The sequence below is a fragment of the Hemicordylus capensis genome, chromosome 2 (assembly GCF_027244095.1).
Source record: "Hemicordylus capensis ecotype Gifberg chromosome 2, rHemCap1.1.pri, whole genome shotgun sequence".
In the NCBI taxonomy this organism is placed as follows: Eukaryota; Metazoa; Chordata; class Lepidosauria; order Squamata; family Cordylidae; genus Hemicordylus; species Hemicordylus capensis.
This window is the reverse complement of record NC_069658.1, coordinates 184,579,502-184,602,062: the sequence shown is the minus strand read 5'-3', so window position 1 is coordinate 184,602,062 and position 22,561 is coordinate 184,579,502. Positions and strand designations below refer to the sequence as shown.

At 47.8% G+C, this 22,561-nt stretch overlaps 1 protein-coding gene across 4 annotated transcripts in view; it reads right to left on the bottom strand.

Annotated features, from left to right (window-relative positions):
- BGN (biglycan) overlaps positions 1-22,561 on the bottom strand; it is a 107,793-nt gene that overhangs the window by 40,960 nt on the left and 44,272 nt on the right. For 2 of the 4 annotated variants that reach the window (XM_053297576.1, XM_053297577.1), the window contains exon 2: positions 20,755-21,105. The exons of 1 other annotated variant lie outside the window; for it this stretch is intronic. The gene's annotated coding sequence lies outside the window, so the exon portion shown is untranslated. Of the gene's footprint in view, positions 1-20,754; positions 21,160-22,561 lie in introns of those variants that run through there. One more of the 4 variants, XM_053297575.1, reaches the window with a different exon arrangement.

Below are 22,561 nucleotides of genomic sequence, written 5' to 3'. Positions count from 1 at the left end.
TATTTCTTTGTGTTTACAAGGGAACAGGAAGCAGTTATAAAATTAAGCAGTTTGATGGGCATGCCATGGGCAAAATGGGGGCTACTCTTCCTGATATCCAGCTGCACCATTTTTATTTCCCAGAAGTCCCCTGGAACAACAGTAGCATAGCATCATTCACAGAAGGCTTCAGGGAAATAGAAATGAAGGATGTTAGCCGTCCAGAGGAGCACCACTGCAAAACTGGTGGCAGGGAAGCTGGAAAACATAGCTTCCCCTGTCACTCTCCTCAAATTCAAGCCAAAATTTGTCAATTGAGAATTTTCAGTTCAGCCTTATTTAAAACTGTGTGTAGTTTAATCAGTCTCAGTAAAGACTGAGACTCACCCTGCCACTGAAAAACAGAGAAACTCTTAAGAGTGTTCAGAGTTGAGGCTGTTCTAAAATCTATTACTTCTGAACTTTGCTGGTGTTCCAAAATCCATATGACCAAATATGACTAGATCAAAGCTGCTCCTACCACCCATTGTAACCGCTGGGCTATTCTGGATTCACACCAGGGAAAGAGGCGAGCTCATAATCCAGTCCGGACAGCATTGTCCTCCATGAGTAGCTCTCAATTCCCGAACACTGGCAAGAGTCTGTTTGCTTCCTGTTGGCCTTTTGCTCTTGGGGCTCTTTCTACAGAAGGAAGAATCACATCCCACGCTCCAGCTGCATCCCTCCCCCCACACCATGTGGGATAGGGGTTAAAAATCTCCTTCTCTGCCACCGCTGCCTCCTAATCTCTTGCTCATATCCAGGCAGGAATTGAAACCTAACCGACTGAAAAATAACCCACTAGACTCTATTCCCCTGGTACTCTGGCTTTGGGTTGGCAGAACAGCAGCCCTGGCAGAAATGTGACCACAGCAGCGTCCCTCCTAAGCCAAACAGAGACTAGGGCAGGGAGGAAACGTCCTCTGAACTGTGGCACAGAAACTCTTGCCCCACTGAAGTGGCTGCTTAAACTCAAATGGCACCTTCACAGTTAAACAACCACTTTGCATATGTGGAGGGAGGCACTTTTGCTAGTGCAGAAGCAAAGGATGAAAGACGCTCTATCACCAGGCTGTGGTCCCAATCCAAATCAGACTCCCACATGCTATTTTAAAGTAAAAATAAGCTCTGAACAGGATGTTGATACATGCCTTCAGTGTCACCTCTAGTTTGGCCCTTGGCCTGGCTTGTTATGAAAAAGATCAAGGGCTACTGCAGTAATCAGGCCTAGAGCTCTTCTTTCTCACTGCTGCTTCAATTTTACTTGAATCTTTTCCAAGATCCTGCAGCATTACCTGTGAAGATTTCAGTTTGTTAGTACCCTTCAAATGTTCCATCTTTGCAGATTTTCCATCTTTGCTGTTTCACAACAGCCTTCCTTTGAATCGTCCTTTTCTTTGGCAATCAATCCACTCTCCATCCCATGTCCTGTTCCGCTTCACTCAGATGAATTAAACTAGAGGCAGCTTTCAGATTAAACTGACTCTGTTCAAATAAACCAACCTGGCCTTCCCCCAGCATGGCTGACTAGCTTGGGCCAAACTATCTGTGAGGATGAATTAATCAGTGTGTAGTTAGAAGTGCACGTTTACTCGAGAGCAGCAGCCATGTAGTGTGGAAACTTGGATCGGGACCTCAGCATGGCGGAAGGGGGTGTTTAACCCTTTAATTCCATGCCGCTTTCCTGCCAAAAAACATGAGTAGCAGCCACACAGGTTGACTTTGAGATCAGGATCTCAGCAGAGAGGGGAAAGGTAACCCTTTACCTTCATGCTGCGTTCTTGATCCGAATTGTGGCCCATGCAGCTGCTATTCACGAGCAACCCTATAAATACATGCTGAATGTGCATCACGTGTAGTTTGGCCGCCTGAAATTGGTTCTGTGAGGTAACAAACCACCCATCAAGCATGATACAGTTCTTTCTTTCTTTTTTAAGTCCACTTTTTGATTGTGGTCTGTTTGGATCTGGAAGGGATTGAAAAATTTATGAAAACTTTGATGTGTTGTGTGTTGACCTGTCTGCCGCAGAACTTCCCCCTGCACAATTAGTCTTGAAGACTAATGGATTCTTTAATGTGTATGAGATAGACTAGGTAAGGACTCGCTAAGCAGTTCAGCTAACACAAAAAGTAAAGGTATTATTATTATTATTATTATTACATTTATATCCTGCTCTTCCTCCAAGGAGCCCAGAGCAGTTTACTACATACTTGAAGTTTCTCTTTCACAACAACCCTGTGAGGTAGGTTAGGCTGAGAGAGAAGTGACTGGCCCAGAGTCATCCAGCTAGTTTTATGGTTGAATGGGGATTTGAACTCGGGTCTCCCCGGTCCTAGTTCAGCACTCTAACCACTACACCATGCTGGTATCTAAATTACTAACTAAGGCTAAGTCCTGTTGAGGATAGAGGAAGAAAGAAGCAAAGGGGAAAGATTAAGAGCAGTAGCCAGGGCCCAAGAATAATCTGTGTCAGAGAAGGGATCAGGGAAGAAATGGAGTGAGGAGAGCCAACACCCAGAGAGAGAGAGAGAGAGAGTTGCCCTAGTTAGTTAAGGGACAGACTGAGGCGATCTAGAGGAAGCAGAATCAGAGTATGTAAAGGAACCCACAGGAGTTTGGGCAGTTGAACTCACTCACTCCTGCTCCTGTGCTGTGTCCGGTAGTGGCTGCCACCACTCTGCTTCCAGAGAGAACTCAAGTTAGGGTCTGAACCAAACTTTGGAGGATCCCCTCTGTCTCTGCAGAGCAGGAGCCTGGCTTATTTCTGGTAAATTTCCATTTAAGTAGCTTAAACAAGTGGTCAGCTTATGGGGAGTTGCAACTCCGGACTCTCTGAGCAACACACGAGAGGCAAGATTGTTCTCTTTCTAAAATATCTCTTTATTAATCTACCATTCCTATTAGAGATGGGGGAAGAAAGCAAAAAGAAAAAGTGAGAGGAGAAGCAACCAAGGCCAAAGAGCGATCAGTAGAGATGGAGGGAGAGAGGGGAAAGGAGAAGCAACCAAGGCCAAAGTACAATCATTGTCAGAGAAGTGATAATTGAAGGAAAGGAAGCAACCAGAGACAAAGGGAAATAAAGAGTACTCAGTAGAAAGTAGGGTGCAACCAAGGATCAAGGGAAAGCAGAGAGAGAGAGAGAGAGAGAGAGATCCTAGTTAGGGGACAGGTCTAGGCTATGAAGTGGAGTCAGAGAAGGCAAGCATGGAGAAAGAGAAGAAAATTTTGTTTTGCTGCTAACTAGAAAAGACGGGGGCGGGGAACGGCTTCCTTCCAAGAGCGGAGGGCTGCTGGTAAGGCCATGTGAATGAAGGGGAAGTGCTGCATTCTGGGAAGTAAAATCAGCAGAGGCGTCTGTCCCTGGCTGGCCAGGGGAGCAACAGCAAGAGAATGGGTGACTGAAGAGGAACTGAGGGAGGGTTAAGCTGCTGGACCCCATCATAGATGGGTTCTGGAGACTTGGGTTGGCGAAACGGGAAAGACACCAGATTGGAACCCTTCCCAGGGACGTTGGCTGGGCTGTGCCTAAAAGCCTCTGGCTGGCTGGAACTCATGCACACATACAATACATCCTCCTGCATGCTTTGGGAATGGGATGGAAAAAAAGTCATAGTTACCTATGAGTGAGATGCCCTGAAGCCAAGTGTTCAATAGAGCAAAGATGAGATGCCCTGCCAGGATCAGAGAGAGGGGGCTTGGAAGCCCTATTTATAGGGTCCAAGACATGGGCTCAGGATTCCGGTGAGTCACCAAACATCTGAATGTCTTTCTTGTGTCAGACAACAGAAAGAAAGAATGGGATTACACAAGTTGCCAGAAGGGGGAAACAGGCTTATCTGGATGAGGAGAATACATAATACTGGGCAGTTATCTTCTAAGAAGAGGTGATAGGCTTGGCCATCACGGTTAATGAGTGACCCAGCAGGGAAACAGTGGGGGCCAGGGATGGACAAAAGAAACTTCCAGGAGGTGCTAGCCAGCTATACAGGAGTTGGAGACTGACAAAAGAGCCAAGAATCTCCCCGGGGCAAGAGAGTGGATCCAAGAGGGAAACTGGGCCACTAGGAGTTCAAATGCAGGAATGCTAGAAATGCTGCAGTCTTGCTCTGGAAGGATCTGGTGATTAATGGAGCCTGGTCTGAGAATGTCTCAGGACAAGAGCTGGACAAAGAAGAATAAAGAGACATGTTCCATGCCTCCCTTTCCTCTTTGGGGCTTCCTAGCCTATTCCATTAAGCCCTGCTTAATTCCTGGACTGTCCCTCACAGACATGCCAAACACTCCTGTAGGGGTGTAAACCAAATGGTGGGGGTTCCTCCCCCATTAATTTCACAGGGACTACTCATGGGCAGTTTGTTTGTTTGTTTGTTTTATTCGATTTCTGTACCACCCTTCCAAAAATGGCTGAGGGCGGTTTACACAGAGAAATGGCTCCCTGTCCCCAAAGGGCTCACAATCTAAAAAGAAACATAAGAGAAACACCAGCAACAGTCACTGGAGGGATGGTGTGCTGAGGACGGATAGGGCCAGTTACTCTCCCCCTGCTAAATAAAAATCACCACGTTAAAAGGTGCCTTTTTGCCAACTTAGCAGGGGTTTAGTCTGGCTGACTGTTGGTCACTGATTTTTTAATCTGAATAATAAAGGTTCAGCGCGCGCGCGCGAGAGAGAGAGAGAGAGAGAGAGAGAGAGAGAGAGAGAGAGATGCAGGCCAGAATCCTGTTTGGAAATGACTGTCCTAAACTGCTTGTGGGCTAGAAATTGTGTTGGACTTGAAATTTTAGGAAGCCTTCTTTCCCGTAGTGTTGCCTTTTGCCCCAGGGAGCACCAGGAAGGGAGGATGCTTTAGGATGCTGCATGTACAGGAAAGGGTGCAAGAAGCATGCTGTATCTGAGGGAGGGGTCCTCAAGTCTTTTGCTGGACCTGAAAACCCTGGATGGACATGATCCTTGTACACTTGGATAGGACCTTGCCTCCTGTAGGATGAAATGAAAAGGCTGCGTCCATAAGTAGGGTTGCCACAGGTCTACAGAGCCTGGGGGAGTTGAATACTAGGAATTAAATCAGTGGGTGGGCTCTAATGACACCTGGTACAGACAGGGTATGGCATGCAATGAGTCAGAGCAGAGAAGAGCCTGGCTACTATGCCTGGTGGCTGAAAGATGGCGCCAAATGGGCAAGCAAAGGTAAAAGCAGAATCGGGCCAAGCAGAAAATAGCCTGCCCACTTTCGTTCAGGCTTCAGGCTCTCACCCTGAGCTTCTAGTCATTCCCATCCTACAAATCCTGAGAAACAAGCGAAACCCCTAAAACCTTCAGTCAATCAATCTTCATAGTTCCTTCCTTGCAGGGAGCTGTTGAAGCTGAGCCAGTGAGCAGCCTTTACAGATGTTGCATGGCCACTGACCCAGCATCTCAAGTTAAGGAGAGATTCCTTGGCATACCTCCTGGGGAGCACCTTTGCCCATGGACTTCAGGGTAATGGAGGTGTGGTCTAGATCAGGGATTCTCAACGTTGGGTCCTCAGATGTTATTGGACTTCAACTCCCATAAACCCCAGTCAAAGGCCACTGGGGCTGGGGATTATGGGAGGTGAAGTCCAATAACATCTGGGGACCCAATGTCGAGAATCCCTGGTCTAGATTACACCTTCTCCACTGGAGATTCTATCCTCTGGAATTGTCTCCAGAGTAAGCCTTACCTGAGCCTGTCCTTTCTGGAGGCATGTACACTTCTATTTTTAAGTCGTAAAGACTATTCACATGACCAGGAAGCTGAGAGGGTGGGCGGGCGGGAGACTGCACAAACTTACCTTCCCCCCAGGCAATCCCACAACGTTGGTGGGAAGTGTGGACCACACTCCCACACAATCTGCGCTCCTGCTCTCCGGAGGTCAGGACAATGTGTCCGGGGCCTCCATGTATCCCACAATGCACTGTATGACAAGCATGGTGCATTGGGGGGTACCCCCATGCAACGGGCACTCTAGGCACCTGTCTCTCTCTCCGCTTGGGCTGCAAGATCCTGGTGCCAGGGTTAAGGATGCACTTGTGCCCTTAACCTTGGCTAAAGGGCAGGGCAAAAAGCTGGGTCAGGCGGGCAGGCAGCATCGGGATCCGCACAGATCCCTGCACTTCACATACACAGCCTAACTCAGGTTGGCTGCCCTAGCCTGGGTTAGGCTGTGCGTGCAGTGAATACCCTTATAATGTGTTGAATTTTTCTGTTGGGCATTGCTTTGCAAATTTTATTTGGATTTAGGAGTCACTTCAAAAAATTTAGAGCCATACTATGAACACCTTGCAGAATTACTGGACTTAGTGATGGACATTGAGGAGGGGAAGGGGAAATGGGCTTCTCCTTATCCCCATTATGAGTAATAGACTTAGAACAGAAACAGGGTTGCTTGTGACAAATAAAGATTTTAATAAAGAACTCGAGCTCTGAATAGCCTAGTCTAGGAACCACAGTTAAATTTCTAGGTGCCATGGCTCTTTAGTGCCTGGGCAATTTGTCCAGCCCTGCTATATCGAGTTATAATAGAGTTTTGAAATTTTATTTTTTCATTCTGTGTATTTGATTGTTTAACATACTCTTTCACAAGCAGAAATCTTTGGGAGAGGTGGCTGAAGTAAAATAATAATAACAATTAATCCACTCTTTCTAATTGTATGTGTACACTTAAGACATCTTAGTGCAGACACGGCACACAGATTACAATGTGTGGAGTGGCCCTAAGATCAGGGGCCGGACACAAGACATGTTTTGGATCCCTTCCAGTGGCAGGAGGTGAGTGAGCGGCTTTTACACAATTGTTTGTTGCATATGAAATACCAAGACAATGCAGGGAAGTTCCGTCTAAGCTCCTCCCACACAGAGCCAGCTCAACCATGAGGCAGGAAAAGGCAGCTGCCTCTAGTGGCACAGATGTTAGGTGACATCAAAAGGCAGAAAATTGTCAGCTCTTCCCCACCCCCCTTTTTAACTGAGTGCAAAGGAAAGGCAACATTTGAGTTGTCTACCTCAGGCACGAAATAATATTGATTTATATTAGAATGTATATCCTACCTTTCTGCAAACGCTCAAGGCAGTGAACAGCCGTGTTTACAAACAGATTTACTTTACACCCCAAGTGCAAAGGATAATTTAAAAGCTAATTAATTGCTGATGATCAAAGACAAAACAGAAAAATCACCAAGCAACAGTGGCACACCAGAAGAATAAATACGTACACCGAGATAAAAAGCCAGCCTTGGGCAAGGAAACTGTCCTCTGCTCCAGTGGAGTAAATCTGGAGTCAGCTGCACAGTAGAGTTATCACCATTTTTTGCAGGCCATGGTCCTTGTGCCTAACTGCAGAAAGTCAGCAGCTGAAGCTTCCCCACTCATATTATCTCCACACCAATAAAGCTTCAACTGCTGACTTCCTTCATGCCAGGCTGCTGTTGAAGACACAATGGTAAGGCCAGAGAAGAATGTGACTACTCTGTCCAGCAAATCATCTCTCCTGGTACAGTGCAGGGGCTGGCTGGTCTCTTTCCTCTATCCGTGGAAGAGGAGAATTACTTCCAGTAAAGGCTGCTCTCTGCCCCGGCCGCAGCAGCCAACAATTCCAGGAGGTTAGAGTCTCTGCCCAAGCGCTTCACATCCCTTCCAAAACCACAGCGCCCCCCCGCCCCAGCCCACAATAGCAGCCTTTATATCCCAGGATTTGAGTGTTTGCGATTACAGACGGGGGTCACGCCCAGTTCTCCGTTCCAGTCTTAGAGCAGACGCCGGGCTGGTGGAAAACTCTCCCTCCCTGGCATCTGGATTCCCTCATTGGGCACTGGGCAGAGACAAAACGCAAGGAGGACTGTCCAGTGAGGCTTGGGATGAAATGTGTGTGTGTACTGTATGCGAAGGTGCTGGCAGGGAAGGTGGTGGGAAAGGAAAGCAGTGGGGAACATTGCTAGCGAGGCTCTAGACGTTGGTGCCTGGGGTGCGGGGGAGGATCCAAATGACGCCACCCTCTCCCACTAAGTAACCAGGGGGCACAATGTTCTGGGAAGTTCTCCTGTCCTGCATAAGCCTCACTGAAATGAAGGGGAGCAGTTTGAGAGTATGGCTTGTTTTATGTAGGCAGCATCAGAAAATCATGCAAATATGTCCCAATTTGCATCATTTACACAAGTTATAGAGTTCAGCTAGACTCTAGCAGAATGTTATTTTTAAAAAAGCACAGAGTATTCATAACATTGATTAATACCAGTAAGCATTTCCTTGACACTTAGAAAATGCAGAGTGTTTTACAGTCTTTATCTTGGCCTGTGTTCACAACAAACCCACAAGGAAGCTCGTTTGTATGTCTCTTTTATGGATTCTTAGAGAAAATGGTTTATTCATTGGGCATCCATGGTTGTAGATATGAATCGAGGTTTCACTGACTGCACATACCAAACCACTCATTCGAACCTACAAGGGGCAAATTTTGCATCATACAACCAAAACAGCCTATCCCATTTCTTGCATGAACCAGAGATGGTGAAATTAATTAACTGGTCTATTACTGCTGCTCAAAGATTCTAGACGCTCCCAGAAAGGTACAAGCTGTTGCTATTGGCCACTCTAGCATCTCTCAAATAAGGTTGCAAACTTTATTGGCTTGGTTCCTGTGCTCTAAACAGCAGCCTGATATGCAGAAATTAAACCCATGACGTTTTTCTTGGCATGGAGAGACCAAGTGATGGGAAAAGCTTCACCTGGGCGCTTTCCAGCCTAGCTGCTCAACAGCAGCAAAATGCCTCTGTTCAGGCAAGTCTCATTGAAAACGTAAACAGCAGGGGGAGCATTCTTGCAGCAACCAACAACCCCACAAAACAGCAGCTTCCTTACGCCAGATATATGATGTCCTAGCTCTATATCACAGTGATTAAATTCGAGGCAAGGCATTGGCAATGTGAACAGCACCCTGCTGTCCCCATAGGGACTGCAGTGTCACAATTCAGGAAGTGTGGAAGCACACTTTCGAGATCCGACATGACCCCATTGCAGGGTCTAATCTGGAAAGCACCCTGGTTAATTTCAACATGTCAGACTTCTGTTAAAGGCAGCACAGCTGGGCCAGTTGGCTTCCTTAGTCCAAGCTATTACTCCCATCAATAATCTCAGGTTTTCATCTTTGCTACAATGTGGATGTATCTGGAACTTAGATCACTGATAGAAGTTGATGTCAGTACTGGTGGGCACACCCATGGCCACCAATTCTGCTCTTTTCCCATAGTGCTACAGACAGTGCCCTGAAGATACCTGATAAATAAGTGATAAAATTTCAGGTCCAGACAGACAAGGCACATACACACACTCTAATATGTACCTCTAATACATATCGTCCCTCTGCTATCTCATAAAGGTGCCCTATATCACACACTATGTGAAGATAGCGCCATATGAAAACAGAAGTCAAACTAAGCCTGGCTTTCTTCCTCCCAGGTTCACAACTGAAATTAAAGACAGGTAAACCATTGAATTGGATGCCAGCATCATTTTAATTCTTGTACTTTCCTCCCATGCTGTAGGTGAGCTGTCTGCCTTGTTTTTATTTGTTTGTTTTTATTTTTAAAAATCAGTTCATTTGACACCTTATTAATGAAAAAAGGAATTTTCAAAAAATATGTAAAAGTTCTTCACAGACTGGGGGAGGTTTCTTAGTGACATCACTGCGTGCCAGCCAACCAGCTCTGTGCACAGCCAAGCTGCTGCTTCCAGAACTACTCCAGAGCTCGACCCTGGAGATTAGTAAGTATGGAAGCAGCGAGGGTCAAAAATATTTCATTTGTCTAATGATTCTAGAAGTGTGGAACTTTGCTCTGGTCTGAACCAGTGCTCAGTCTCCAGACCCAGTTTCACAGTGCTAGAACTCAGCCCTGGAACAAATGAGATAATGGTAGAAAAGTCCATATCTTCTATATATTTAATTCGCTAAGGCATACCCATGGCTAATCTTATGTGTGGCAGCTCTCGCGAGAGTTCAGAGAGCTGCCCGATAGGCTAGCCATGGGATGGGTGGGAGGGGGAAAATGGTGGGAGTGGCCAGCCGGCTGGGGCAGAGGGGAGAAATGGCGCCAAGAAAACGGCAGCGGGAAGGAGGCAGCAGGGACGGATGGGGACGGGGGAAGGAGGAGGCAGCAACAGGCGGGCGGGGGGGGAGAAGGAGGCAGCAGCAGGTGGGGGAAAGAACGAGGCAGCAATGGGCAGGCAGGGGAAAGGAAGCGGCAACTGGCAGGCGACAAAATGGTGACAGGGGGGGGGCCTGGGCACGGTGACAGGTGACAAACTAGGTGCTCTGTGCCTGGCCCAGCTAGTGTATATTTATTCAAGTAAGGGTACATCCACTCCCTTGTTTTAAAAATCAGAACAATTTTAAAATAATGGAGAAATTTATCGGGAATAAAGGAAATGCAGTTTGGTGACATCGCAGGTTCTATCAAAGAAGCACTGTTCATAACTGGCCTTTGCTGCAGGCATGCAGACCGGGCATCCTTCCAGATGACAATAATTTGTACAACATGAGATGTTGTTAAATTCAGAGTGCAAGTTTACTCCCCCACCACACATTCCCGCAGGCTTCTGTCTTCCTTCTCAGGACAAATTCACGCGCTGTTCAAACACAGTGCAGAATCCTTAGGCAAATTAAGCACCCCCTGCCAGATAGCTAGCTGTTGGTTTCCGAGAAGTACTACTTTTCTGATGAATGGGGGAAAGGACTGGTTCTTCTTGGAAAGCAAGAGCTGGCTGTCAGGTGGGTGCTGCAAAAATCCTGTGGGGATCCTAATCTGCCTCTGTACAGAGCATGAATTCACGCTGGGAAGGAAGTCAGAATCCTGAGGGACGGTGTGGAAGCAGAGGAAACTCCCCCTTGGCACTTGCACTGGAGCATCTCACATCGCTCAGCTTATTGCCACCTTGAAGGACCCCTGGTTCCTGGTTCCCCTGATCTCAGTCCTGAAGAGGAGATGGTACATCTGAACAACACGCGGTGAGTGCCCTTCCACAGGGTGCCCAATGCAGATATTATATATGTGTCTACACTCCCTACAATTAAGAGCAGGACTTGCAGATCTGAGGCATTGCTTTCCAGGCAGACTGGAGCCATGACAACTTTACATTAAAAAGTAGACACTAGCTGTAGGTGCTTAGAAGAAAAGAAATTGCACTCTGCACGTTTTCAGAGGTGCCCTTTTCATTCATATGTTCCAGGACTGACCAAATACTAAGAACAGGTTCCAGGATTGAGCCCCAGTGAGCACTGGTTTAAATCTTCCATGCTGTAGAACAGCCTCTCCTAAGGATGCCCGTCTTGTTGCACCATTTTTACCTGCCTTTCACAAGCTTTCCTTTTTCGAAAATACTGTTTGCTCTTGCTTGTGTTTCTGCTGCTACAGCTACTGTCCCCAGTGTTTGGCTGTGGAAAGAGAACTGTGCCAGTTTCACTGACACCGACTGGATATTGCCTATGACATCACTACAAGTTCTTTTGTGACTGTGCCCCTATTCAAGCACTATTCATTTGTATGAATGTACAATCTACACCTTAAGTGGAGCAGCAGGGAAATGCTTGACTAACAAGCAGAAGGTTGCCGGTTCGAATCCCCACTGCTACTATATTGGGCAGCAGCGATACAGGGAGATGCTGAAAGGCATCATCTCATACTGCACGGGAGAAGACAATGGTAAACCCCTCCTATATTCTATCAAAGAAAATCACAGAGCTCTGTGGGCGCCAGGAGTCGACACCAACTCGACGGCACACTTTACCTTTACAGTCTTTACAGGTACCGATCTGTATAAAGGTACAGTTATTCACACGTTATGTTGAATGCATACAGCAACACACTTCCTGTTTGTAGCCTGCACTTGAGGGGCCTGTACCCAGGTTTACTTCTAAAATGAACACAGGTACAGTAATGCACACAAACACATGTACGCATGTATAGGCACTTGTATGCTCATACAACACAATATTTAATTTCTGGTCAGGCTGTGTGTTGCTCTTTTCTCTTCTCTGTTTCTCACTGGATACAGTTCCTGCTAGCTAAATTGCTAAGAGAGAGGAGAGTCACCACCATGGGAAAAATTCTTCACCTAGCAAGACCAGGAAGTGCACAGCGATTATAGAAGCAAAGCCCAGAACAGGTCCAGGATGGTAGATTTTGGTAGGTCCAGGTGTACAGCTCAGCAGAAAAGCCATCCATACACCTAAGTGGGACTGTTCTCACATGCACCCTAACCCAGACTAGGGAAGCCCAGTCTGGGTTAGGCTGCATGTGAGAACCACCGGGATCTGGCCCAATCCTGGCGGGGCAGTGCCACCTCGCCAAGCTTTTTAACCTGGCTTTTAGCCAGGGCTAAAGGCTTGAGCAAGCCCTTAACCCGGGCTCCAGGATCATGTGTTCATTGGGGTTGTGTTTAGCCCCAGTGGACACAGAGATGGGCACCTAGAGTGGCCACTTCCTGGGGGAATCCCCCAATGCGCCGCACAGTGCATTGTGGGATATCCTGAGGCCAGGGTGTGTCATCCTGGCCTCCGGAGTTCTGTACTGTGCCACCCATTGCAGATAATTTGCAGTCCCTGAAACATTTACGTGATCGTCTGGGGGGAAGGTGAGTTGGACCAGCCTCCCCACCCCCCACACACAGTGTATTTCTGATTGGTTGGCAATCCTACAGCATAGAGATAAGCACTGTCATCAGTCTGTTATTGTCTGCAGATCAAGGCACAGAAACAGGAGCTAGTTGAAAAGTTGGCAGGAATCAAATAAAACCTTCTAGTAACCATGTTTGCCCACAGTACCTTTTTAGGAGGTATGATCTATCACAGCCCTATGCAAGGTTTTAAAGTTATTAATCTCTTCACGATTAATATTCCTTCTGGTTAGGCTTGCTTGTTCTAAGTGAAGCTATTTTTCGCAATATCAAACCATTCATCTCTCCAGGATTGCTTCCAAGAGTCATCTAGAGAGCGATGCGGAATACGGGAGATTCCAGGCTAATCCTGGAAGACTGGCAGCCCTATGATCCATGTTAATCTTCTAAATGTTTATTTCTTCCTTGAAGTTCCTTAAAGAGGAGCAATATCAGAGCTACTTGGTCAGATCCATTTGGCCAAGAGCACAGTTGATCTGCAGATTAGTTAAAATCGGCAGCCTTATCTCCCACCAGTATGAGAACATAAAAGCAAAGCAAAACAGAGCAAGCTTTGAACTTTCTTTTCAGTCTTGAAAACTGGTAATAGAACATTTCCCACCCCCCTTCTGACTTTGAACATATGTTGAAAGCGGTGCAAAGGAATGTAAAGTAAAGAACTGTAAACTTGTCTCACTGGCTGACATCCTGACTAATGAAGCACTGGTTGCAACAGGAGAAGCACCGGTGCTTTGGAAGAGATCCAGATTAATGCGGCGTGTGTGTGTGTGTGTGTGTGTGTGTGTGTGTGTGAAGGACCTCCGCTGCCCCCAGAAGCCTTCTGTGTCACCCAAAAATATGCCCCTGAGGGTTGCATGACTCTCAGAGACATATTTTCAGGTGGTCCAGAGTGCCGCCTGAGGAAGGGAAAGTTGAAGGTTGTTGAAATTTGCCTCCACTGCTGAGCCAGCAGTAGAGCTGAGCCAGCTGAACTTTTCAGAGGCCCCGGTGCTTCTTCTGTAGCATCAGTGCTTCGTTAGTAAAGATGTTCGCTACATAGACCCAGGAGTGGGCTTCTTGTTTAGGTTGAGGGGCCAATGTCTGTCTCTTATTTGTGAATGGAGGTGGTCTGACCATTTTGCAATGTGAGGTGGCTCCCTCAGGTGGAGAATGTGGATGCCATTAAGGTCTGCAGAGTGGGAGACACAAGCCTTCTTCAGACGTTATTTGCAGAAGTGGCGCTCATGGGTACAGTGCCAAAAGCAGGTAAGAAGTCCTGCCCTGCAGCTGGCTTCTCAGGTTACGGCGCGGTTTGTGTGAAGAGCGGAGCGCCAACACCATGAGTGCTGCTGCTTCTCCAAATAACATCTGAAGAAGGTCACTGACCTAGCCCACAGGGCACAGTTCACCAGGAAGTTCTCTTGTGCAAGTGCTCTTTCCCCCATTCCTATCCATAGAGCCAGCGTGGTGTAGTGGTTAGAGTGCTGGACTAGGACCAGGGAGACCCGAGTTCAAATCCCATTCAGCCATGAGAATTGCTGAGTGACTCTGGGCCAGTCACTTCTCTCTCAGCCTAGCCTACTTCACAGGGTTGTTGTGAGGAGAAACTTAAGTATGTAGTACACCACTCTGGGCTCCTTGGAGGAAGAGCGGGATATAAAATGTAAATAAATAAATAAAAACATTAATTTCAGCAAAGCTTCCCAGTGTGCCCCAAACATCACACACAGCACAGCTCCACGCAGCTCCTTCTATCCCTGCCTCCTTCCTTGCGACAGCCAGTGGGATCAAGCCAGATTTTGCTTTTCATGGACAGAAGACCAGCCTCTTGGTCATCTGAGCTCCAGCTCACCAGACTGCACTTTCTCTCCCAGTGAGAAGAATCAAAACTCAAGGCTTGACTTTTGCCTCTCAGCCAGCCCTGACTGTAACTATAAGTTGGCTTCTGTCTCTGACATCAAAGTAACCATTGGAGAACGAAAATACATTTCTGATGGCACAACCAAGGGGAGGCTATTGTGCAATTCAGGCCTGCAAGAAAGAAGAACATGCCCCCCCCCTCCGGATCCAGAGCAATTCTGAGCATTTCTCCGTAGATTCCTATCCTAGCTTGCAGGGCTGATGGCAGGACCATGAAGCAGGGGGGTGGGCCTCTTTGGGAGTCTTTTCACACAGGGCTTTTATTTCGAATCCACTTCAATCGAATTTCGATTGGAGTGTGCCAGTCCACATATTAGCTGGATTTACCCCAAGGTTCCTGCAGGCTATTGGGGACCAGGACAGACAGGACTTTGATTTTCTCTGAATGGAGGCTGCAAATTCTGGCTTAGTCCAATGTATGTCCGGTTTTTTAAAATCCTCTTGTTTCAGAGGCTTTTGAAAAATAACCTGGGGCTTGTGTTATGCCCTGCAGTTTTCTCTGTTATGTTTGGGGTGGTCATGCCAGTAAATAGGGTTTTTACAAAACTCAGTGAAGGGGAGTCTGACAGCTGTTTTGGGTATGGCTTGCTCTAAGAGATTTGCAATTATAAATGCTGTGTTGTTGTTGTTGCTGCTGCTGCTGTTGCAGATTAGCTAATACTCTGTTGAGGGACAGGCAGGGAGAAATTTCTGAGTTAGAACACAAGCACAGACTGCAAAATGTGTGTCTTCCTATGTTTTACATAGGCTTTAGATATGCAGAATGGATGTAACCTGAACCCTTTGTTGTCTAAGCTGATTCTATTAGGTGTGTGTCTGTGGTGGTGGTGGCGGGAGGTAAACATTATGTGATGAAGGCAGTCACTCACAAAGGCAAGGGTTAAGTGTCCTGCTGTTTGATCCAGCTGTTTGGCAACTTGTTATGCTGATCTTGCACTCTTAGCTGTCAAACTATTTTTAAAAAGCTCTCTTGCCTCTTCTGTGGTGCGATTTCTGACTGGTTGGAGGGAAAACCTAGACCAGGTAGGTGCCCATGCACAGGAAAAAGATCTGCCAGGGCATGTGAGGAGGAACCAGCAGCTATATGAACTGTCAATTTAATCCCTGGAAGTAAACATCTTGCAAATCTGCTGCGAAGCTCTTCAGATACCCCGAGGCATAAAGCCATGTGTGAATAACCTCCAGGTGGCACACTGTGGGCCATTTATCAGGGATGGCAGAGCACCAGCCAACACCCCCCACCCCATGAACAGGCTGCACAGAGAGAGAGAGAGAGAGAGAGAGAGAGAGAGAGGAGGGAGGGAGGGAAGGAAGGAAGGAAGGAAGGAAGGAAGGAAGGAAGGAAATTTAAATGAGCTATTTTCCAAGTTTGGGGGGATGCATGGAGGCCATGTATGTGCTGGGGCTGTGTGGGGGCTGCTGGGGGAGAGAGCTGCTGGCACATGATGATAGCTGGGGGGGGGAGCACCCCTAGAATGGCAAAGATGGTGAGTGGAGGAGGAGCAGGGATGGACCTGCTGTCTTCTGTGTTAAAAGGGCTGTGGAAGCCCTCGGTTTTAAAGGGATTGTGCTGGTGATTCGGACGCCAACCCGCCTTTTGAGCACATGCACATATCCCTACCAAATGCAACTCAAGGCAGATTCGGCTTAGCAAAGGGGACAATTCATGCTTGCTGCCACAAGACCAGCTCTCCTCCCATGCTGCCTGCCTGGGCAGTTTAGGGTGGTGGTGATGGGAATGAATCCTGCACTCAGGGTGATGGAGAGTGAAAGGGATAGAGGAGGGGGGGCTCAGGCAAACCTTTGGCCAGCCCACGGCCAGATGATCCCAGGAAGAGCCTCTAAGCTAAACACAGCCAACAGGCATGGGCTGGGACTGTGGCGGGGAGGGGGGTGTCTGAATGCCACGCGCTTTGGTTGGGGAGGAGCCCTGTGGCTTTGGCCTCTGTGGCTGTGTGGAGCCAAGCTAGTGGCTCCCCGGCAGGCAGTAGGCCATGCCTGCCAGCTCAGCAGTCTGCGTGCCAAGGCAACCACATGGCTCAAAGGCAGGGGCTGGATGGTAGAAGGAGGTAGGCTTGATGGGCATGTGTGCTTTAATCCCAGCCCTCGGTGCCCGAGCCTGCCGGATCTCTTCTTGAAGTCAGAACTTAATAACCCCCCCACTCTCTTTCTTTCTCTGTTGACCTCACTCATTTCCCCCCTTTGTAAATCTCTGCCTGCCGTTCCCTTTTGCTCCGTTACAGCCACCAGCTCTCCCACATCCTCTTGCCTTTCAGGCAGACGCTTCTCTTCCTCCATCTAAGCCTTTTCTTTGCATCTAGCACCTTTTCTTTTGCGCGATTCTTGGAAGAAGAAGAAATCAGGGAAGCTTTGCTTAAACCAGCAGAAGGTGCTTTCATTTCCCCCCTTTGGAGAGGAGAACTGGTCTCAGGAGAGGAGAGTTGGTCTTGTGGTAGCAAGCATGACTTGTCCCCATAGCTAAGCAGGGTCTGCCCTGGTTGCATATGAATGGGAGACTCGATGTGTGAGTACTGTCAGATATTCCCCTCAGGGGATGGAGCCACTCTGGGAAGAGCAGAAGGTTCCAAGTTCCCTCCCTGGCAACATCTCCAAGATAGGGCTGAGAGAGATGCCTGCCTGCAACCTTGGAGAAGCCGCTGCCAGTCTGTGAAGACAGTACTGAGCTAGATAGACCAATAGTCTGACTCAGTATATGGCATTTTCCTATGTTCCTATGTTCCTCTCCCTCTTGGGGCCTCCCCCTATGATTGATTCCAAGGGTGGGAATAGGATGCTCCTGGAGACGCTGCTAGATTTTGCCGTCCTCCTGGTTTGCAAACATTTATGCTGGCTATGAATGAAAAACCCTTCCAGTCTGCTGTGCTCATGTTTCATGCTCACTTTGGACAAACATGAGGCGGCAGAGTGCTGTATTCCACAACGAACAGCCGGGCTTGGATCAAAAAAGGCAGTGGTGGATTTCTTCAATCAGGGACGGGGATCTCAGGGTCTATTAGAATGAGGCAATGGGTGTGTGTGGGGGGGGGAAGTGCTCCCACTACCATCCCCCGCAGCTGTAGGAGGGATGTGACATTCCGTGACCAATGCACCGCGGGTGTGTGTGGGTGGGTGTGTGTGTGCGCAGAATAAAAGAAAACTCCTTCAAGGATATTTTCAACCATTTTGGAACATTTTTGGTCCAGCGATTTGGGATGGAGGCGAAAAGGAGCAGGGAAGTGGGTGAGAGGACAACAAAAGTAATCGGGAAAGAGTTCAAGATAGACAAAACAGAGGACTTTCCCCCTGCGATCCATGAGTAACCCGTGGAACTGGCTCTCACAAGACAGATTATTCACAAGCACGGGGAGGACTGTACGCATGTATGGGAGATAATAGTGATTAGGCATAAGAACTAAGTGGAACCTCCATGTCCAGAGGCAGTATACCTGAATATTAAAGACCCATGACAGACAACAGGGTAGGGCACAATGCCTGCTTGTGGACTTCCCACAGGTATTTGACTTGCTGTTGGAAACAGAATTCTGGGTGATCTGTACCTCTCGTGTGAGCCAGCAGGCTCTTCCTCTTAGGACAGTGAGAATGCTGTGGGCTGCCAAGTTGATGGTGTGAGAGTATTAGAGTCAATGAACAGGGTTGGGGTGTATACTGCATTGTCTTTGGGAGGTAGCACAGAACAAGTGGAATTCAGCTTTATTTAGAAAATCTTTTTGAAAATGAGTGGGCAATGATTGCTGAATGTCCAAATAAAAGAAATTATCCAAAATAAGAGGAATAAAGCCAAGTTGCTCAACTGATATAATGTATAGAGGTTTCAATATCTATCTTTTATTGGAGTGGGGCTAAGGTGCAAAGTACTCAAAGCCTTGTTGGGGGTGGGGGAGTAGAGGAGAGCGGGATAAAACTACATGGAGCCAGCGTGGTGTAGTGGTTAGAGTGCTGGACTAGGTTCGGGGAGACCCGAGTTCAAATCCCCATTCAGCCATTAAACTAGCTGGGTGACTCTGGGCCAGTCACTTCTCTCTCAGCCTAACCTACTTCACAGGGTTGTTGTGAAAGAGAAACTTAAGTATGTAGTACACCGCTCTGGGCTTCTTGGAGGAAGAGCGGGACATAAATGTAATAATAATAATAATAATAATAATAAGAAGAAGAAGAAGAAGAAGAAGAAGAAGAAGAAGAAGAAGTCTGGATAAAACAAACCAGTCAATAACACCTGTCTGAATGTATAAACAAGAAATAATAAATAATGTATTCAAGACTGAATCCCACTGAGAAACCCCTTTAGCAGGGGATGGTGCACACAACATGTTTTTGCTCTCTCCACACAACCGATTTCCCTGGGCACATCGCAGCACAGGCACATGTAACGGGTCAGCACAGATATGGCCCTGGCCACAGTCTCCATTCCAGCTCCTGTAATCCTGGCAATGGCCTGTAATCATTCCATTCACACATGCATTTTAGCCCTTGGGTACACATCTGCCAGGACAATGAGGACTAGTCACAGGGCAAGGCCAAGATATTGTGGTATCGGAGGCAGGAAATCCAGAGGACACCCTGCTCTTCCAACACACAACTCAACCCCACTACTAGTCCTCTTGCATAGGAAAAAGGAAAGGTTGTGCCGTCGAGTCGGTGTCGACTCCTGGCGACCACAGAGCCATGTGGTTTTCGTGGTAGAATACAGGAGGGGTTTATGGGGCTTGCAGAGAAGAACTTCCCAGTGCATCGGGCCCCATGGCTCAGATCTCTCTTGTTTCTCACTCTGCCTCCCTGATCGACACATGAAATCTGCCACCTCAGGCAGCCTTCTCATCTTGCCTCCGGGCAGGGCCACCTCTGGCTTTTGGGCAAAGAAAGACATTAAGCCTAGTCACACGAGCAGCCTAACCCAAGCTAGGGCAGCCCAGCCTGAGTTGGGCTGCTCGGGAGCAGCTCCAGGATTGAGCCCGAGCCCAGCTCTGCCCTCCCGCCCGACCCAACTTTTAACCCCGGCCTTTAGCTGGGGGGGGGGAGCAGCTGCACTGAGTGCAGCTGCTGCTCTAATGCGAGCAGCAGCTGCACTCATTGCATGGGATGCGGCGGTGGGGGGGAGAGCCCTCCTGCTCCCGGCTTCAGCCTTCGCCGCGCTGCTGCTTGTGTGGGCATGTGGCATGGCGAAGGCACGACGGCCACCGCTCATCTGCCTTCCCTGCAGCCCTCGGGAGCGGCGGCCAGAGGTGGTGTGCACGACCTCATTGAGGGAAGCATCCTAAAATCTGGGGAACCTGGTAAAAAGGGCAAGAGCAGCATTTGATGCTAAGGTCTGAATACAGTCCCCCAGCAGCCTCAAACGCATCTATAAAGTTCCCTTCCAAGAAGAAGGAAGCCCGCAGCGGCGGCAGCCTGGAAACGCCACAGACTGTTCCAGGCAGGCGAGAAAACCCAAGAAATCCAGTCTTGTTCTCACAGTGTAAGGCAGCTGCCAAGCAGATGAAACAAACGGAAACCTGAGAACAAGGGAGTTTAAGAGCAAGCTGTTAACAGTTCCGATTCCCATCAGTTTGAGGGGCAGGCGAGGGGGAGTCGAAATGTAGGGATGTGACAGCCATAGACAACCACTTCACCAGAATAGACATATCTAGACACATACACCTACAGGTTTCAGGGTTGTGAAGAGTCTGGTGGTTAGAAAGGAGGAGGAGGAAGATAGGTATACAGGACTCCTGGGTCCATTCCCCAGCTCTGGAAGTAACAAATAGTATGAACAGTTAGTGAGGTGAGGGTTTGAGGGGTGGTCTCTAATGATTACAGTGGGGGGAAGAGCCAGTAAGCAGGTATAGCTAGAAGAACAGTAGAACAGAATCAAGACTTACATTCCTAGTTGAGAATGGGATGTAATGAGTTTTTCATGCGGAGGGGTGGGGAGATAGGTTAATAGAGCAAAGGAGCAATGGAAGTATGGTTTAACGAGAGCAATAGGTCTGGAAATTCAAACTCCTGGGTTCCAGTCCCACGGCTGGAATACCTGTGTGGTCCATTGAACTTAACTCGTTTATCAAAAGGATAACCTCGGTTAAAAAAAAACTTTGCAAATGTTCACATGCAGTGGGGGGAAATGTAGAATGAAAGGGGGGGGGAATAAAACCTACCTTTGGTCAGAAATTGGTCCTGAGTATCACAGTGTTGGGCACAATCCTCCAGTCAAGTGCCTTGTCCCTTCTGCTATTAAATTCTGTTTCCCTCCCTGTTCCTCTAGTTCGTTTTTCTGCCAGCAGACTGGAGCTGTGTCAAACCCTTCACAGGACTGGAGGAGGCTGTACTGTACTGAAGGGAATTGCGAGGGGTTGACTTCCCTTGTATGCAAGCTGGTTTCAATGAGGTACAGAGCAAACTGCACACACACGCACACACACACACACACACACACACACACACACACACACACACTCCCAAAAAAAACGACTTCAGGGCTGAACCGTCATGTGGTTTCCATCAACCACCTGCCAAATGGAAGAGAAAAAAAAATTAAAAGACAGAGAAAAAACCACTCAACCTCAAGGATGGAAGTTTTCACCCGTTCCCTCCTCTAGTCCAAAATGGCAGTCTTTCTTGTCAGTTCCTATTTTCAGAGTGGTCACAAGAGTGAATGGGTTAAGAAGATGCTGGGGAGACCGAACTGGTCAAAAATGGGGGTAGGGTGAAACTGGGGGAAAAGAAAAGAAAAGAACTGACTGTGTGGCGCCAGCGAGGATGGTTTTTGTGTTGGTTTAAGGCCATACAAAATATTTGTCTTCCCTGACTGGGAGAAACTAGCCAATGATAAACATGAAAGAGAGGAAGCCATCTTTTTAGTAGGGAACTGGGCACCTACTGTTTTAGGCCTTTGAACAAACAATGGGCGGAAGGGAACAGAAGGTAAGACAGAATGAGAGGGAGGGAGAGGGGAAGGGAGAGAACGAGGAAAAGAGAAAGACATATGAAGAGGTGAAGAAGACCAATAAATATGGTGAGAGAGAATAAAAAGATGGATCATTGATTATGTAGCTTATGGATGGATAGAGGAGAAAGAAGACTTGCTGGATCAAACCAAGAATCTATATTATCTAGCATCCTAGAAGTGGCAAGCCAGACCTTCTGAGATTTGTCATTGCTCCAGCTGCCTTTTCCAACTACAGCAGGGATCCACTAGAACAGGGGTGGACAACCTATTACTGTCCAGCTGCAGTTGGACTACAACTCTCATCATCCACAACAGCAATAAATTGTAACTGGGGATGATGAGAGTTGTCATCCAACGACAGCTAGAAAGTAACAGGTTGCCCACCCTGTCCTAGGAGCAGGGCCTTTTTGGTGGTGGCACCAACTTTGTGGAATGCTTTTCCATCAGAAGCTCATATAGCCCCCAAACTTTACTCTTGCAAGCACCAACTTAGAATGTGAGGGCTTTAGTTGTGGATGACTAAGGGGAGATATGATACAAGTTTATAAAGTTATGCATAGTGTGGAGAGCGTGGGGAGAAAGAGAAATTTCTCCCTCTCTCATAACACTAGAACCAGGGGTCATCCCATGAAACTAATTGCCAGGATAATTAGGACCAACAGGAGGAAATACTTTTTTCACAGAGTGCATAATTAACCTATGGAATTCTCTGCCACAAGGTGTGGTGACAACCACCAGCCTGGATAGCTTTAAGAAGGGCTTAGACATTTCATGGAGGCCAGGTCTATCAATGGCTGCTAGTCTGAGGGCTATAGGTCACTTCCAGCTCAGAGGGGGAAAGCCTCTAAATACCAGTTGCAGGGGAGCAACAAGAGAGAGAGGGCATGCCCTCACCCAGGTACAGAGCCTGACCGCAAGCAGCCCGTGTGCGGCAGCAGCAACCCCGTTCACCCTGCCCCCTGCGTCTGACGTCAGACGCAGGGGGCTAGCCACGCCCCCATCTGACATCAGATGCA